This window comes from Sylvia atricapilla, chromosome 5 (genome assembly GCF_009819655.1).
Source record: "Sylvia atricapilla isolate bSylAtr1 chromosome 5, bSylAtr1.pri, whole genome shotgun sequence".
Taxonomy (NCBI): domain Eukaryota; kingdom Metazoa; phylum Chordata; class Aves; order Passeriformes; family Sylviidae; genus Sylvia; species Sylvia atricapilla.
The window spans coordinates 35,403,147-35,423,341 of NC_089144.1; the positions used below are offsets into that span (position 1 = coordinate 35,403,147).

A 20,195-nucleotide genomic window follows, 5' to 3' on the forward strand; every position below is an offset into this window, starting at 1 on the left:
AAGATTCTTATTAGAATGAAAGTCTATGCAGGCATCTGAGAGCAATATTTGACCTGCTGACAAGGAAATACAGGATCCATACTCTTGATGCAGTATGGAAGTGTTGCCTGCAGTTGTGCTGAAGCTGTGCAAAGACAAGAATTTGGAAGCAGTCCAAAAGAGTTGCAGGTTCAACCTTGTGACCTGACAAGGGTCTCAGGGAGTACATCCCTGTCCGAGAATGTCCCTGCACAAAGTCTCACTATATTGACTGTAACCTGCAACAGGCACACACAATTACCTGAAGGTTAACAAAGGCATTGTGGAAGAGTAACTGGTAGCAGGAAAAGGGTCTCATGGTCTTCTTTAGGCTTAGCACTGAAAAGCGGAAATGTGATAGCCCTCAATCAGAGAGTAGCATCTGGAAAGACTGTAAATTCCGCAGCATATGGAGGCTTCACTTTGTCTCATACCTGTTGTCTGCACTTATGTAGAGTAGCGTGAACTGTCAAGTGCCAGAACTTTACTTCCTTTGGTACAAGAAGAAGATGTGAAAAGAAGGACCAGGACAACCACTTTGGAACATCCTAAAAACCTGAAGGCCAGAGACAGTACAGAACGTAGTTAAACACATCCTTGAAATCTTAAGGTGTATGTTTTTAGAATAAAAAATGTTTACTCATTATGTACTAGGATCTCAGAAATGCTTGTTAGCCCTCAGCCTTGATGTACAGCACTGGGCAAACTTTTTTTTCTTATCAGAAACCCTGTCTGCTCCCAGGAATTAGTTCTGTCTAATGAGCTCATTTTTTGTTGAACAGCCATGGAAACTTTTGGTGGTTTTTTGGTTGTTTTTTTTTTTTTGGGGGGGGGGGGGGGGGGGGGGGGGGGGGGGGGGGGGGGGGGGGGGGGGGGGGGGGGGGGGGGGGGGGTTGGGGGTGGTTTTTTTTGTTTTGTTTTGTTTTGTTGTTGTTGTTGTTTTTTGGTGGTTTTTTTTTTTTTTCTTGAATGACAGACAATCCAAGTGGAACAACATTTTTGTTATCAAAACTTTCAAAGAAAGTTACGTACCTGAATTGTGACCATGAAGGAAAAGAACTGTGACTAAAGCCAACACCTTTGTGACCCTATAAACAGCAGTCCTAAGTGAGACCCTTTGAGCTCTCCTGGTTCACAGCAGGCTGTGACCAGGAATCTCCCTCTGCATGGGACACCTCTCAGAGCCAGTCAGCTCTCAAGTTTGCTGTACTTGGAGGATCACTGCATATGCCACGCATAGAACCTGGGTCAATATCCCCACTCAGGTTTGAAGGTTTGAGGCTCAAACCTTCGCTTGTAGAGAAGATGCAAAGGCATCTGATATGAGTACTGCACTTAAATGGGAATTTTTCACAGATCTATGCCTTGTACATACTCCTTTAGGTGTTTGTGTGAGTCTGACTGCTGTAGCAAATGTTCTGTGAATGTTTCTCTCTTAGATTTTTAAGTGGGTTAGATCCATAAGGTAGCTCTATAAATGAATTGCTGTTGTGTTTGTAGTAAATTCTATTGAATCTATTGACAAATTGTTTAAATTAGGCTAAAATTTAAAGTGCTGCTAAATTTAAATGTGCTTAAAATCTTTAGGTGTAAGCCATTGGTCAAGTCTAGGGCTAAGTTTGGCAGGCAGATTTACTCTAAACTTTGGGACTAAGAGGAGGAGTCTATTTTACTCCTTTAATCTTTACCCATCTTTTCATCCTTAGTCTCCACAATTTTTGTAGATTTTTCGATTTTAGTCTGAGTTTCTCTGTGTGCTTCAACAGTCTAGTTTGGAGTAGAGTGAACTTTGCCAATGAGCTTTGTCATGTTTTCACTTTAATACTCGACCTGCTTTTGCCAGTGAGTCTTTGAACAGCCTAAGACACTCACTCGTGACACAGATTTCTGTGTGCCATTCCATGAAGGTAAATTAGTAGATCTATGCCGAGGAAGACCTCACATAGTTTCTGCTATGCTTATACTAATGGAACTAACTAAATTGTGTGGAATTGGTACTGCTAATATAAACCAAATTTGAAAATTTTGAAGTTTTGAAATAATTAAAATTAAACACTTTAAATTAAATTTATGCTTTGGTTTTAAAGTGCCAGCTCTTGACAAAATCTTCTTTGTGTCATTAGCATGCACAGTATCTGTCTTTTTGAAATAAGCAATAGTCAGTTTTTTCTTTTTAAAAAAAGATTTTAGGCATACCATTGAGCGATCATCATTATTGCCTTGTTTGCATCAGGATGCAGACTCTGGCAGGTGAGTTGTGTTGTGTCAGGGAGCTGTGTCAGATTTTGCAGGAGTTTCAGGAAGGAAGGAATTTATTTTGTTTTTCAGTCTTTTTGCAGCCATTGCTGGTAGCATTAAATGAACAGAGGAGCAGAGGTTTTTGGAGGATGCTTACACAGTGCTGTGGTACACTCATTCCACTTACAGACAGAAACAACTGCCATACCAAACAGAGTTATCAAAATCACATTTCTGTACGTATTGGTGCCTCAGCTGTTCTGCCTTCAATGGCTGTCTCTGGTCAATTTATGAAGAAGCCCGTAAACCTAAATCCAGATGTGGTCTGTTTTCTACATTTATCATTGATCACGGATACGGTGTCTTGTAGTCATGCAGCTCTATGTTCCTGCCTGTCTTTCCATAAAGCAGTGCTGGAACAGCATCAGATTTCACAAGGAATTTGTAATATCCAGATTTACTGGATGGTATTATTTGCAGTCTTGTGTCTCTGTGTGGGAAGTCTATAAGGAAATGCTGCCTGCTCTCAATGTGCTGCTGGTTAATCCCTTCTGGTAAGGGTTTGTAAAAACTAATTATGAGCCAGTTTGGTTCTAAATGAAGCTAGAACTGAAACTCCTTCCAATAATGTGGATGGAACCCCTGTTATGTCACAGTTTTATTGTAGAGAATTCTGTGGCATGTGATGAGTCTAATCTAAGGGAAAATACTCACTCTTTATCCAAATATTTTCATATTTGAAAATATGTACACAAGCAGATTTTTTTTTTAGTATTTAGTGAATTAGTAATTACTGAAGCATCAGTGATAGTAAGTAATTGTTAGTTAAATTCATTAGTGGTTTGGATTATCTTAGCATTATTACTTATCTTCCATTAAGTTGTGTTCACAGTTTGTATAAAAAAGTATTAAGGTGCTTGTTCAATAATGACCAAATGAAAATAAGAAATCTGTGTATCATCATGTAACAATACGAATTTGGTAAATGGATGGATATCCCAGCCACAGGGAATTATAACAGAAAGACATAAAGGGAAAAAAATACACCTTACTGGCAAAGGATTATGTATGTCTATGTTCTTTCAGTTAGTAGTATCACTGCTAGTATTACAGAGAAATGTTTTTTCTCTATCTGTAAAATGGTGTTGCTTAGCAGAAAAAAAAATTCAGAAATTAAAAGACTTAGTAATTTAACATTTATTAGCAGATTTAGACATTAACTCAGTGTTCCTCTATGCTGCTGAGTCTGTTTACAATGAAATGCCTTGGGCCAGCACTAACCAATAGGAAACTTCAGAAGATGGGTCTAAGGAGTAGAGCAAGCAGCTGGTGTATTTGTACGCTGTTTAACTCTCTGAGCAGCTCCTGGCTCATTGGGCAAAGTGGAGTTTTCAAGCAGAGTGACAAGCAAACGCCCAAGTCAGTCCCCTCAGGTGTAATTAGAGCAGGCCTGTTGCTCCTGCAATGACCCTGGGTGCACTTTGGGAATGCATGGTCCAAGGCTGTGCAAGCTGACCCGAAACAAACAGGGCTGCAGCAAGTTAGAAAAATGACAGAGGACAAAGGGAGTTCAAAATTTTTCCTTGTGCACTATGACACAATTATTGATAAAGATGAAATAGGAGGTAGAATTTCTCTGTAGTTAGAATACAGCATAGAAGCTTTGAAGTTGCATCCAAAGATGATTCTGCAGTGCTGCTTCAGAGCATATAATTATTGAGTTAGTATTTTAGTGAAGTGCTATATGTTTATCTACACATCTAGTTAAAAAAGACATATTGAATATTTTTTCTGTATCAGGGGAAGTATAAAGAAAGAATTGCAGAGACTGATTTCAGTAACACAGGGTTTTAAAAGCATAGAAACCGCAACAACAATTCAGATATTTATGTTCCCTTTTATGTCATCCACCAGAATAGATAATGCAGACCATGTAAAATCAAGAGTTGTGTTTCCTGTGAATATTGGTTTTATTTCTTTCATTTTCTTAATAGTCTTGTTTATGCAGTTGTTTCTGACTGCCAGTTTTAGTAAAAACATGTAATTAAATGTTTTGATAGGCAAGATAATGGTTATATTTACTGATGGCATGACATTATAAACCAACTTTTTAATTTATTATCAAGCACTCAGAGAATAAATTGTATTAACATAGTATTTGGGGTATTAACCTATTAATTAACATGAAACAATATTAATGGATAAAAATTCAAACCAGACAAAGGAAAGTACATGTTAGACTAATGGAATAATATTTTCAAACATATGACATTAAATAGATGTGCAGTTTTCTATGACTAAATAAAATGCAAGATTCCTGCGGTAGAGAAACAAGTCTGGGATGTCACTGGTTAAGTATATACATAAGGCTGATATTAAAGAGTGATATTAAAATGAATAAAAGATTAAATACCTGTTCTGTCCATCATACTAGTCTATCAGTATTTCACAGAGCTTGTGATGCCATTGACTGCGCCACTTACGGAGAAGAATTCACTAAGGGATATCGGAGTAGAGTTTATGCTGCTTCTGAAATTCAGGAACAGGGGTGGCTAGAGGTATATTTTGTATTTAAAAGTATTTTCCTTTGTAGGTTACCTAAGACAGCGACACAGCTCACAAAGGCCTTACACTGCTTCTTAGAAAAATAGTCAGCTCATGTATAGGCAGGGAATTGTTCCACTAGTCAGAACTGTCAAGCAGAGAATGTAAAATGTTTTTGTTTGGCTTCTGAAGAGGTTTGCCATATACCACTGTCTCATGCCAAGAAGGCTAGAGGTGGACAAGGACTGTTCAGGCTGATCCATTCTTCCTCAGTTCTGTCAGAACTGTAAGTTTAGTTCAGCAGTCCAAGTCATTGGCTATTCTTGGATCTTAAAAAAAAAATTACATCTGTGTTCTTAAACTATCACATGCAGAAGATGTGACAGTATAACCACAAGCTTTGCTAGTTGTCAGTAAAGCTCACCAGTGAAATTATTTGATTTATTATACGTACTGTGTTTTCTGGAGTCATAAACAAGTGTAGGCTACTGCCAATGTGTGCATCTTCAGGCTAATGATTTCAGCTGCAGTGTTCTCTGCAATGCAGTGCCTCCACACAATCTTTAAGTCCTGTCTTTCAAGTGTAAAATACGTTAAGATACAAAAATTAATGTATTTTTTCTCAGTATCTGAATCCTTCATTCTGTCAAAGTGAAAATGCTGCTCAGCTGTACATTACATTTTTTGCTTGGATACAAAGATATCTTGTGTTCATGGGAGTCTTGCAGTTGCATTATTTTGGATACAGCTGTTGACCTAGCTGGTTTGTGTCTGGAAGGAAAGATGGATTGTGCTGTGGCTGGGGTGACATCAGGCAATCATCTGTGGAGACTATTACATCCATATCTTCTGCTCAGTGCCTGATCTTTTCCTAGTATGACTGTTTGCCCTTTGCATCTCTATGTGCCTACACTGATTTTACAATCCTTATATTTATAATCCTTTTTATCCTTAAAATCTTTAATGCCTTACACCAGAAAACAAAGCTTTTTCAAGCTTCACAGATTACTATTCCAGATCTAGGAAGAGACTTTTCTTAGCCAGTTGTTTCCAAAAAGAGATTTTTGTAGCTATTGGAATCTAAATTAGATGTCTCATTTGTTTGGGACATTACCTGATAAGATAAAGAAGACTATTTCCTTTCTAAGTTGCACTTGACGGAATACATAGAGATATTGTGTGTCCCTGTACAGGCTGGGAAAGTGCTTCTTGGCTTATGTTTAAACCTTATAATACTTATTTTGTTGCATGCTCTTACGGTAAATTGATCGTGATTTTTAAATTCCTTAAAATAAAGTTTTCAAAATAAATAGTGAATGTCTAGTGAATACAATTTTTAAAGTATTATTTACTTACCAAAATGAAAAAAGTACAGAGCAATCAAAATCAATTCCACCATTGCAGAAGCTATCTTTGAGAGCCAATTTGTTCTTTGCTCTAATTACTCTGCCTTAAGAACAACAGAATGAAGACATTGTGGACATGCAGGATTCAGTCCAAAGATTGTACTTGAGGATATGTAATGAAATCTTACAACATTAGTGCTTTAGTGAAAGATATGAGAAAGAGAGGAGGAAAAGTGTTACTTGTGTGCTTGTATGTTTTATCTATACACATTCACTTTTGGTCCTACAAGCACCACAATTCTGCATTCAAAAGCAGAAGAAATCAAAATGGGCTCTTTCTCCAAGCTGTGAAATGAAACAGATTTACGACTGGCTTGATCTGTGAGGAGAAATAACTTAGAAAAGGTAGACCACTAGAAGTGAACTTCCAGTGTGCCAGCCAGCATGTGTGCTGACTCCTGAGAGTCCTGCCTCAAGTGCAGTTGACGATATTGCTTAGCAGGGCAGGACACTGGGGAAAGAACTTGCTTTCTGCTGCAGAATTCTCTGTGTAAGAGTCACTTGTCTTTGCTAGTTAAGTTTCTGAATTCACAGAACTGGAGAAAGATAGTGTTCAAAGTTTTCTGGAAGGTTGGAGTTGGAAGACCAAACTCACGAAATATTGAGGTTCCATATTAAGAGTCACTGTGAAACAGAGACATGTTTAGAGATTCATATTGAGCTTCCCCTCCCCTTGGAGCCAGTTGTTTCCACACTCCTGCTCAAGGCTTCCTTTCCTTCATCTGGGCTGACTTACCTGTTTGTTGGACTGCAGTCCTAAAAAGTTCTGTGAAATCATCTCGTTTAAAAAGAAACTAATTTCTGGTTGAAAAGTATGTACCTCATTTCACTGGTACACTTCAGAATGTAGCAACAGAAACAGCCAAATCAGCAGAGCTGAATGGATAGGGACAACAGATTGGGAGTTCAGCGAATGCACCAAGGGGATCAGAAAACTTTCCAAGTGCCCTTGCGCTGTTGCAGATTCCTATGCAAAAAAAACCCTACAGAAAACCATAAGGACAGGATTTTCTTATCTTTGATTTAGTTGTAGTCATGTGCTCATTAGCAAAAGTCTTTCTCCTTGATTAATTTGGTGTAGTTGATGAACAATATTTTGTAAAAATTTCATTGGTGATGCTTATAACGGACACAATATAAATTCTTCAGAGTGTTCCAGATTAATCTAAAATTCAGCAAAACTGAGCAGCCAAATATTCTCTGAGAATCTGACTTCATTTACAGTGCTTCAATTTAGTAGTCAATGGAGAGAAAAATTTTCACCCAGACATTGCTCTAAAAGTCACAGTGCTTGAATTTGTGAGTCTAGTAAATGTGAAGTATATACACCAAATTTCATATATAGGCACACAGATAATTTCAAAATAATGACTCGGGGAAACTTTTCCTTAAATTAAAAAAAAAAAAAAAAAAAAAAAAAGCCTCTTTATTTCTTATTGAAGTACAGGGAAAACATTTTTGTCTGCCTAGTAGCAGACAAACTTCACCCTAGATAGATATAGATATAGATGTAGATGTAGATGTAGATGTAGATGTAGATGTAGATAATTCTCTTATAAAGCACACAAGGCCACATTTAAGAAAGTGAAAGATTCATTAGATATGACCTTACCATTGAAAATGTCACCTTACTCTGCAAAAGCCATGAAGTGTATCATCCAGAACAAATTATTAACATTGATAATAATTATTAACCCTATAGAAAGAAATATAGCTTATGTGTATATATTTGACATCTTGCTAAAAAAATAATTCCATTCCTTTGGATACCATAGCACTATTATGATACAATAACAGAACAAAAGCATTGTAAGAATTGATTGCAGCAGCCAATTTCAAATGTATTTGCTGGTTTTGCCATATTCCATATTGCAGAAAGGCAGTATTCTCTTCTTTCTTCCAGCTGCCATTGCTTGCTGTGAAAATCAGCCAAATTCTGCATCCAGAATCAATGCTCAACAAGTAAGAGATAAAATTACAGCAATCAACCAAATTAATTGGTTATAATCTCATATTATCCATAAAAAAAGAAAAAAAGGCAAAAAAGCAAACATGTTTGTTCTTAAAAAACACCTAAGTCTTCCAATTTTGTTTTGCTTTTCTAAAATTCCAGAAATGGAACTCTTGGGACTCTAAAGAAAATGCATCTTTTTAACTGAATCGTCTCATTATGAGTCTCTTGCAGTAGCCAGATACTGCACTTTACATGAGACATACAGCATGACAACATTCATCAGAACTTCTTTTGATTGCTAAGATTTGTATTTTAACATTTTCAAGGCAGTTCTGTTTTTCTGAATTATCAAATATCAAAACCCTCAGATACATTTTAGAATCACCACCCTCTATATATACTTAACTATAAAAGTATATAAGAAACTATGTAAGTTACAAAAAACTATATTAAATGTATAACCAGTTAAGTACAGCTGTATGTTAGACTCTTTTTTCTCTTATGTGGTCTTTAGAGCAAAGAAAACTTTTTACTTCTGTAAAAAACATTTATTAAAAATGACTTTGTTTTACAGTTTAGCAAACTCTGCAGGTAGCCTTAAGAGCTTGCTCAATTCATTATCATTAAATCAACAACCAGATCTTCTTTCTGCCATTCCCTGGCAGGATTAATGGATTTTGGCATGATTTGTGTGTTTAACAGTGAAAGCTCTTGCTGGGTAAGCTAGCAAGCTTGACTAATTCTCAGTTGTGCTAACTTCATAAACCTATTTTAAGGTTTTAACTTTGACTAAAGATTAAAGATAGTGACACATGCTGCTAACTTTGAATGTATCTAACATGATTATAGTTAATAAGTGTAACTAAAACATTGATTATATATTGTATGGTACATGCAAATATATGTATGTTACAGATATTTTTCAATATTTTGTGTTTTAAAGTGAGATTCCACAAAACGATCGATGTGTTTGTATTAAAACATCTGCGTATTTTTAAGTGCTTCAAATATTAAGTGATACTTTTTAATTACAGAATCACTAAGCTCTGTAATAGGAACAGATCATTTGTATTTCAAAATAACTTACGCCTGAATCAAAAAAATGAGCAATTATTTTGTTTGATCTAAAGCTGGCTTTCTCAGCAAACCCATTTTAACCCATCAAGCATTCCAGTTTCTATCTTTTTTTTCACCTTTTCAGACAATCATAGAATCAGTATTCAGAAAAGCCTGAAGAAAGGAGAAAAGAGAGGAAAGAATATTTTCAGCCTGTCTGACAAGCCTGCATAAAAAGCTTGTGATCAAAGGATCTTAAATACACGTTACTGGTGTGACAAACAACATTTTTGTCCTTTTATTAGATTTATTTTCCTTCTGAAAACTGGAATGGCCAGAGTATAGTTTGTGAAAGAAAGCTGGTAGGGTTGTATTCTTTGATTCCTAATTAACACCTTCAGTCTCAAAAGAGAACTAACAGAAATACCATAAAATGTTGCAGCTGCATTGTTATTCCGCTTGGTTGGTTTGTTAAAAGTCGGCTGGGCATTGGCAGCTGCAATAAAGGAAAAGCTCAATGGATGTTTTGTATTGTGCCCACTGAAGTGAAAGAAGGCAACCATTTTATTTTCAAATGGGCAGCTGCATAGTGATGTTTAAATGGAGCTAAATGTGAGATTTACTGTTAATTTATAGTAATTGGTTATAAATAAAGTGCCCGTATAGCTTGGCTTTCATCTATTAAAGCCACAGAACACAAAGTGAAGGGGAATGAGTTATATAGGGTAAAAAGTGAAGGGTAAAATACTAGACTGATAGAAAATGCAGTTACGTAGAAGGAGTAATGGCATTCAGTTTTGCAATGTGATGCAGCAGACACCTTGGAAGCAAGTAGTCCAGCCTTGTTTATATAGTGCTTTGAGAAGTAAAGGTAGACATTGCTTTGTCCCAGTGTAGAGGAAACCAACGTTTTAATGCCGGGATTAGAACCAAGTGCAACTGCCCGGAGAGCATAGGTTTGTATTTTCAGTAGTATAATAAAGGAGGCATTTAACTCTGGTCAGATAAATCTCACTCGCATTCAAAAAATGCAATTAGGGAAATATGTAAATCTAGATGTTTCATCAAATGCTAGCTAAAGGGTTACCAGTTCTTTCCTTGCACAATGACTGAACTAAAGAACTTCAGTGTCTGTATAAGAACCATTGTCCCAGCCCCAGAGCCCGTTGGAAACCGAGTCCAGACTGGTCGTGGGAAATACCTACATATTTGACACAGGCCCCATTTCTGAGAGAAAAGGGGGTGGAATAGAAAGTATGGAGATTTTACTGTTGCATTCTAATCAGCCATGATCTGCCTAATTTGCTTTGATCAGGAAGATAAACTAATTTTCCTATAGACTAGATAAAAGTAATTAGCAATCCAATGCTTTCATGCTTTTGTAAAGGATAAAGAAAAGAATAGCACAAATTATAATGGTGGGAGCAAAGTACCCCTTTTCGGCTCATCTGAAAACATTGTTAATTGAAAATAGGATGGTGCCATAGGAGAGAGGCCCTGATTAAGGTGCTTTTTTGGGCTGGGATATAATTGTTCCCCATGATCTATGCTGTTACGCAGCTACATGTTTCTGAAGACTAATTTCACATGAGTTTTAGTGTGTTTAGCTTCTATTCTCTTTTATGGATAAAGCATATTCCATATAAACAGTACATCTGCCATTCTGCAAGGATGCTGTTTGATTCCACAAGGCATTTTAATATCTTTTTCCAAAATTGCATTAGAATAATTCAGTGGTTCATCAATGTCTGGATTTGCTGCTATCATAAGACTTCAAGATGAGGATTTCTGAGGCCATAATTGTGAAATCAAAACCTCTGTAGCCATAGCCAAAGCCAAATTACTGGATATCCCAGTCCCCTGATTCTATTAGGTAACAACTTCGTGGTTCTGTGGGCCTGAACTGTGACTGTTAGCCTGACACATGTGCTGTGGTGTAGTATGCCTCAGCTGAGTTTCCTGGAAACTGTCACTCCTACTTGTCTTTGCCCATTCTACTTTAGTATAAATCAAGATGTGTTGCAAAAATGTCACAGTAAACCCCTAAATATGCAAACTATTCATTCAGATATTCGTAGGCTGCAGAATACCTCATATTTACTATCTGTCTTTCCCTATGTTTTCTCATCTATATATGAATTGATCAGTTCAACAGGCAGTTGCAACCAGCTTCCTTAATAATTCTGTCCACCTACTTTGTATTTTCAAAGTTTTATTTCAAAAGTCAGATAAGCTTAAGGACTCCATTTATCATTATGATACAGTTGTATTGCAGTCCACAACCATAAATGGGATTGTGGATTCACTCTGTCAGGAATAGCTAAAATATAAGGGCAGGCTCTATAAAAGCTTTCATAGGAGGAAAAAAAAAAAAAAAGGCAGCTATTGGTGATGAATGGGAAAAACATTTTATGGTGTAGACAGAGAAACAGGGGCATGTGTTCTATCTCAAAGACGCTTCTATTAAAAAAATAATATCCTTTAAAGACAGAGTTTGGAAAATTAATTTCCCCTGCCAGCAAGATGCATTGGATAGTATTTGGAGGGAAAATAAAAGCTCTGTTCCTGTATGATAGCAGTCTTAAACTGAAGTATATAACAAATTTTTCAGTTGTCTTTCTACATCCTAAAATATGTTGACATTGTGATAATCTGCAGTGTTTGTATTCTGGTATGATGGCAAACGCTATGCTAGTTTCAATGTGAGAACATGGTAGCAAAAATAAAAATTGATGTAAGAGTAATAAAAAAAGTAGAAGCATTCATTGAAATAGCACTGAAAGTTGTGTTTAGCCTGGGAATATTTATTTGTTTTGCTTAAGCAGCACTGCCTCATAGATAAAGCACTGATTTGATATTCAAACCTTTATTTTCATTTCCTTGTTGCATTGCTGAATGCCACAGCAAAATTGTCTCCCACTCTACAGTCTCCTCAACTCCTACCTAGCAGTTAACTCTTTATGTTGTTCCTTGAAAAGTATTGCATAACTGAATATTGCTGCACAAAATGTGCAGGAGGGAAAAGACAGCAAGCACATAATTCCCCCCACCTGTTGGCAATAAACCTCCTTCTTGCATATGGGTGGGCAGAAGTTGCTCCCCTGGCCCTCTCAAGAGAAGACATAGCAATTCTGTTTCAGTCTTTTGAATTAACATCACTTTTCTGTAGGATATGAGCTTAGAGTTTAGATTCCTGCAGCTGTTACTCACAAACCTGAGGAAGGACTGGAGATTGCTTTTGTGCCTCTTTTTCAGTTGCTCAGAAATTAGTTTTCTAAATCCTTAGAGTTTTTGGACATGAAAAGCATGAGGAAATCAGACTATCTGTAACTCCTACAGGAGGAAAACACTGACTCTAATTATCAATGTTGTCCTTCTTCCATAGTGTTCTGTTCGTTATGAGGCTGAGCTACTACCACTTTCTTGTGACAAAATGGAATTACACAGTTGTCAAAATGGTACAGAAAAACAGTTTTACAAGTTTCACAATTTTGCAATATTACTAATTTCTAGTCCTAAAGAGTTCAACACACGTATGCAGTCAGATCTGTGTAGACTTTTTTAGGAAGGTATGTGTAAGCTCTGCCCTGGTTCTGAGCCATCTGGAAACCATCAGCAAAGCACTGAGCCTGACCTTACCTGAGCACTAACCTTACCAAAAAGGATGGTTTTTATCTGGAGGCACCTAGGAAACTGCATGGGAGAGAAACTTGTTCCACCTCATTGAGCTTAAAGGAGTCTGACTACAAGATTGAAATCTACGTGAAACTGGGCTGTCTAAGCTCTGCTTTCAGGAAACACATTATGATGTACAAAGATGAAAGATTTCAAAAGGGTTTTAATTGTTTTTACAGCCTAAATTACATTCACTTTCATTAGGGTTTCATCAATTTTTATTAAGTCCTCCTTACTAAGTTTTCTGTGTTTCTAGGAAGATCTGACTATTTATATTTTATAAAACAATGCCCAACAATCAAGTCACAAGTCTTAATATATACTGACAAAAGTAAACCCAGCTTCTCACTTTTCCACATCAGGAAAACTAGTTTCTTTCACTAAAAGAAAACTTGAATAACCAACCAGGCATTACAGTGTATTTCTGATATCAGAAATCCTGTATTGGTGCAGATTGGGAATCAGATTTCTTCATCTACTTTCCTTGTTCTATTGCTAGTATAAATATTGCGCATACATTTTGTCTTCTAATTTAGTTGCTCACCCCTACCTGCCTTATGCCATTTAAGACATTCCAGGTTATCTAGGTGTCTCCGTGAGATACATACGATATGGGGTCTACAGGAAGTGCATCGTCTACTGTGGGAACAGGATTGGTTGGGAGCCAGCAAGTGATCTCAAGAAGTGATGAACCACGACTAAAACAATCAGTTTAGTTTACTTTTAGTCAGCCCAGAGCCATGGCATAGTTGCCCCAGAAATCTTCAAGATGCATAGAGAATTGCAGTATTGTTAACGCAGTAACCTGTGTGAAAGGGGAGATTTGGAGTAGAAAACACCTTTTTTCAATTCATGTGATGGGTTTCATATGAGGTTTACAGCGAGTTGGGCTGAGTGTGGATGATCTGTTATGCCATATCCAAGCTGCAGAGAGTTTTCAAATTTAAATTATAAGGTTTCTTCCTTTGATAGCAAAAAAAGTGTGGCACGTTGTGACACCCTACCCCTGAGGTAAAGGGAGCACTCAATATATGTAGGTGCCCATGGCTGAAAAGGAATGACAAAAGTCAGAGGATCTGCAAAAACTTTAAAAGTTTTATTAGTAAATTACGCACTTGGCATGGAAATTGGTATAAATTAGTCCTTTATCTTACATGTATGATCCACATGACTGTTGATTTTGAATAAGGGGTAGACTGAAAGGAAGGAAGGAAGGAAAGGAAGGAAGGAAGGAAGGAGGACTTGAGTAAGCTTCTCCCTTTCAAAAGTGCTAGTGGAAAGGACAATCTTTATGTACCCTGGTGAGGGTTTGTTGTGAACTTTGTTGATCTTCAGGCTATGTGTCCTTGACGTTCACAGTAAATTATCTGGTATGGTGGAAAAGTCAGTTTGTTCAAACAATGAGATCCTTCTGGATTGTGGGAAATTTGAAAGGTGTCCGAATTTCTTTTTCTTCTAATATTGGAAAATTTAACTAACATTGCATCACTAGCATCGTAAGTTTTGCCCAGGGTCTCCAATGTGTGATGTTGTTCTGTTTTTCTTCTTTTCTGTGATGCCTAAACGTTTTGACCATATTATTTCAATAACATTATTGTTGTTGTTGTTGTTGTTAATAATAATAATAATAATAATAATAATAATAATAATAATAATGCCTTGTGCCTGTCAAAGTAGCTTGTACCTTAGCTCTGGTTTAAGCTATTGGATACAAAATGCAAAATGGAAAAAAAAGTTAAAAAGAAGAGAATACAAATGTCTCTGGGATGTAAGAACAGCCTAAAAAAGTTTGTGTGTGTAAAGCGCACAGGTTTTGAGGCTTTAAAGCCTGTCCATTAGCTTTATTTGGAGAAAGTTAAATTAAAACTGTTACTGTCCTAAAAGACAAACACAAAGCTGTATGTAACATGTTAGAAATTATTAAACCTTCTCAGTATATAAAGTTTTTATAAAATACCATAAATTATGAATGTTGAATAAGGATTAATATCAATTTCTTGACTGTACTTTAAATATAAACAAAAAACTTCTGACATCTGATTAAGGGAAATTTTAGATTGTTTCATTAGATAAAGCAATCAGGTTGTGCTTTATTCAGTTTCTTTGTTGAATTAGAAGAAACATATCTTCCAGTCTTAAAATAGTAACATAATTGTAAAGCTGTCAGTCTAGGGTTTCTATTTGAATTGATTACACTTGATAAAAATAACAAACCATGACAAATAGTGGGGCTAGGTTTCAGTAATTCACTGAAGAATGTCTCTACCAAGTCTTTGTGGCAAAATGTCTTGTTTGCAGGACAAATGCAGAGTTGAAATAACAACCCATGAATACCACTGGTGAAATGGCTATGTACACAAGGTGAATGCTAAAGTTTTCCCTTCTGAATGGACCTTTTAATCCAGGCATTATCTAGGCTCTGAAAAAGTCTTCAGTGGCCTTATGTACAGATTAATGAGAAAATCTGAGTCTTGGAGTTGGGCTATTTGCAGAAACAGTTTTCAAGATTTACTGATGGTTGACAAATGCCATTTAAGCTTTCAAAGCCATCAATATGCTATTGAAAGGGATTTAGAGGGAAATCCTCCCACTATAGAGAGCAAGGACTTTGAAGGATCTCGGTGGAAGCTCTTGGTCTCCCCACCCCTCTAAACCTTTCACTGGCTCCCTTCAGCATATAGAGCCCTGAAACGCGTGGCTATGGGACAGGGGGGGTGGCCCCTTTGAAAGGCGTTTGTATACAACTGAATGTGCCAATCTGCTTTTGTTCAGGCATGAGAACTGAATAGAAGTGTTTCTAGAAAAAGTCTCTTGTGCTCATGATCAGTTTTTCAATGGGCTTTCTGCTAATAGATTTTTAATATGGGAGCTGGAAATGGCGAAATACAAGTTTGAAAATGCTAGTGAATTAAAAAATTGCCCAAGAAAGACTCTTTACCCTATAGCATTTGTTAACCATGCTACCATATCCTTCTCTAATAGTGGCTTTCAGAGAAAAGGAACTTCATACATTATATATGTTACAAGACATTTCACCTAAGTTTAATTTTTTGAAATAATGTCCTTTATTCCACAATCATTTGAAAACCTGTTTCTATGTTATTTCTTTTCCTTGATTATTTAAAAATTCATTTTCAAACTACATGCTTTTATTAAAAATAATCCGTTATGGGATTGAGTCAGGAAAAAAAATGATGAACCTTAGATGATCATGCTTTAGTTAAAGGGGTTATAATTTAAGATCAGGATGGCTTGAAGTCCTTGCTTTTGACCATGTTCAGAATCGGCAGGATTTAAGATAAAAATTCTGAAGAGCTTAATAAAACTGTGCAAATGAAAAAGTGGCAGAACGTGCTGCACAGTTCTGGAGAAAGGGATCTCTGGAATCCCTGGTGGATTATGCAAGGATATACTGGGACTTTATTAAGTTCTTGAGACATTTGTGATTTTCAGTCAGAACAAATGCCCACAAAATCTCCTCTGTGTTCCTTTTAATACCAACAGTATTCATGCATGTAAAACCAGGTGGTATTGTCTTCCAGTCTGTCACAAGTATGTGAAAATTGAGATTCAAATGCCAAGGCCATGATTGAGGGGGCATCCTTCACCTCTAGTCTTCACATCACTCCCACATGGGACAGGAGAACAAAGCCAGGATTATGGGCTGCTGTAGTCTCCTTATACCCTGTGTGTGGTGTGAAGAACATCATTGTGCATCCCACCAACTCCAAGCTACTCATGAAGGGAAAGGAAGGCTGACTAGATTCTGCAGGATGTGGAAAATAGGACAGCACATCCCAGCAGAAGACCTGCTTCTGCTTAGTGAGTGCTTTGACTTCAGTTCTGTCCCGTATTTCATTTCTATCTTCTCCGTTTTCATGCTGGCATCACCATTTGGGGAATGAGAGCAGCAGTAACAGCATATGGGAGTACCGTCTCGTGTGAGGTGACCAGTGGTAATAAGAAGACAGTGTCATGTAGCAGATGGGTCTTGTGGTGTTCATCTGCCTTACTTGTTCGTTGTGAAGCAAATGAAGCCTATAGGAGAACTCCCAGATTGTCTAAGGCTTCTAGTTCTTAAAAAAGGATGATGAATCTTCTAGAAAGAATCATCTGTTACTCTCCGCTCCTCTCCACAGGTTAAGGGGAATGTTATTTGGTTTCTTCTAAGAGATGCATGGGAGAAAACAAAATTCTCAGGATGTTCAGTACCAAATTTTTACATGTAAACTTTAGAACATAAAGGTGTAGAATAAAGTACTTGGCAAATTTTAAATAAACTTAGGCCACTTCAATTTATCCAGACATACAAAGGCACTTACAAGGTATTGACTGGATTTTTTTTGTCTAGCTTACAATATATTTTGAGAAATAAGTTGGAAGAAGAAAGAGAGAAAGAAAGGGTAAGAGTAGAAATATATTACCACCCCTGGATCCAGCAATGAAACTTGAATGTTGCAGTTTAGATGTCTTGCTGATCCAAGTGATGGTCACAGTCTTCATCTGTCAGGGGTGGAGGAAGCCCATGAAGCACAAAGTTCAATAGGTTAAGATATGGTGAGGTTCAAGTGGGAATGCCCAGGTACCTCCTCTGGGGGTGGGGGCCCGAATTTTACACTGTCTGGTGCAACACTGTGGATCATGTGCAGTCTTCTGGTGGAAGGACCTAGAAAATAGTCTGGGGGTGCTTCGGGGGTCTTTGATGATTTATGGCACCTAAGACATGACAATTGCTTCTCATTAGAGTAGTTGACCCAATTATGTCACATCAGAAGAGATGAACACCTTCAGACCTACATGTGTACATTGCAGTATCTTTCCCAGAGAGAAGTTTTGTAACTGAGCCAGTTGCATAAGGGAGGACAGGATAAAAAGCACTATCCCACCTCCCAGGATCTGCTGCTTGTCAGCCTCTTCCCTTACCTGGCTCATATCTCAGCTTCTTGCTAAACAAAGGTTGATTTGTAGTGGTCATCCTCTGGTGCTCACACCCACTGCACCTGGGCAGTTACCTTGCACATTGAGTCAGCAAAACACCCACTGCGTTTTGCAAATGGCAAAATGTTTGATCCTTTAATGATTAACATTTCAGTCTCTCACTCCATCACAATGTACATTATTCTGAGTAATCCTTCTGGTTTTCTGATGGAGCTGAGTTTCTGATTGATGTTAAAGAAAAATCGAGCAAAGACTATGAAAAAGAGAGGGTGAGAAAGGAAAAGTTAGCAGAATCAGCTTATCACTTTGAAAAAACACCAGGAATGAAAAGTTATCTACCAAAAAATTTAGATCAGACAAAACAACCAAACAGAAAACAAAGAAAGGCTGTAACAGCAGAAAATGTCACACTTTCCACTCCTTAGTGATTCACATGACATCTTGCCTTTAACTCAACCGATTTTAGAAATTATAAAGTGGTTAAAAAATACATAGAAAACTTCCCTATGAACATTATAAATACTACATGCACTATCTCAGGCAAGCCAATGTGCTGTTGCATAATTTCCACAACCATGAAATACTACCTGTTGGGTAGAACCTGGCATTAGGAACTCCTAGGCCTGGGATGATGTCTTCCATCCATGGGAGTCACTGGGAGTTTTGCTACCAGCATCAGTGGAGCCAGGTGTTTACCCCCAGGCATTGTTCTAATGCTGACATTGACTTGCTGTATTAGAGGTTTTAAGACTTGTTAATAATAGGGCAACTGGTTGTTTCCAACATTTTTACAACATTTGGAACAGAAAAAGAGATCTTGGAAAGTTCATTTTGTGAGCAAAATAGGCAGACCAGACAGGTGCAGTATACGGACACACTATTTCACATATGCGTACAGGTGCAATACAGTTGGCAGCAACAGTTTACATTTGGTAAAGGTTTGTTTTGGCTACTGATGTTTTGTGATATTGTTCAATATTGTCTCCAGAAAGATCTAAAACTCGTATTTGAAGCCTTGATCAGAGACAGGGTAGAGGATTTGGCTGAACAGCACCAGTTAATTGCTTGCCCTGAAGAGATTTTCTGCTGATCATCATAACAATCACAAGAAGTGTGGGTCATTACCCTCAAAATGAGGTTGCCAAACGGTGGACTGTGTAAACTCTGTGAATAAAAGGAAGGAAACAGGAATCATTTTTTCTGGATCAGAGTGCTGCCTCTGCTCTTACTAAACATTTGCTTATCCTCTGAACAGCCGAGCTGAGTTCAATAGAAATAGTTCTGAAGTATTTTGCCTCCACATACTAATTGTAAAGCTCTGTTCCCGTTAATTTAAGTTGTAAAAGGAAATAATTTCTCAAAAGAGAACACATTCTTGTACTAGAAAGATTGCAGCTCTTTCTAGCATGTTTATGCTGGTATAAGCACATGAAAAGTAGGTGCCAGCCCAATACAACACATAAAGTCTCTCTACTTGAGATTTCTTCTTGGTGGAGTGACTTGCTCCTGGACCTGAATTGTTTAAAGCTAGCTCAGGTGTTTCGGTAGTCTGCCTATCTGAAGGGCAGCTGATCAGTCACCAGCAAAGAAAATGTGTGGAGACTGGATACAAGTGCTGTCAGTATAAGATGAAGGACCTGGTATTTATGTATATTAAGACTGGTTTATACCAGTCCGTGTGAAGGTATCTCATGATGAAAGTGAATTTTGATTACTTAAGAAAAAGTAAGTCATTTCCTGATGAAGAAATACAGTGTTTTTAAGTTCATTATCTTTGTGAGAATCAAGCTACATATTTCTTGGCGCTTAATTATTGCAGAAGTTGGGACATTCGACCAGTCAGGGAAAGATCCGACAGCTTTGTCATTCCTCTGAGCTCTATAGGAAGTGTTGGAAGAGGCTGTCAGTTAGACAGGTGCTGGCAGATATAGAGGCCTATTGTATTTCAGCAAACAAGCTCTGTCAGACATAAAGGGAAGATGAGCATATTAAAAAATCCACAACTTCCTATATCTGAGGAATGTTTACAATATTTACATCCTAGGTATAGGATCAGCCCACATTAGTCCAAGCCAAAACTGCCAACTGAAATAAACCAGTTCTGCTTCACCTTTCTTAAGTGTTTCTCCTCTGTATTTGGGCTTACAAACACCAAGGTGGTGAACCAGTTCAGGGAACTGATTTCAATTAAATTCCAAATTTTTTCCTCCTGGATATTTTTTTTAAATACAGATCAGTTGCCAGCTCTGGTTAAACAGCATCTTTACAAGGAATGAGCAGTTCTGGATTAGGGGAGAGATAGGAGATACTCTTTTGGTAGCAACATTGAATGAAACTGAGTGTGTTTAGTATATGACATCATTGGA

The 20,195-nt window shown here is 37.3% G+C and overlaps 1 protein-coding gene across 1 annotated transcript in view; it reads left to right on the plus strand.

The window, feature by feature from the left end:
- LGR5 (leucine rich repeat containing G protein-coupled receptor 5) overlaps nt 1-20,195 on the plus strand; it is an 88,469-nt gene that overhangs the window by 8,128 nt on the left and 60,146 nt on the right. The window lies entirely within an intron of this gene.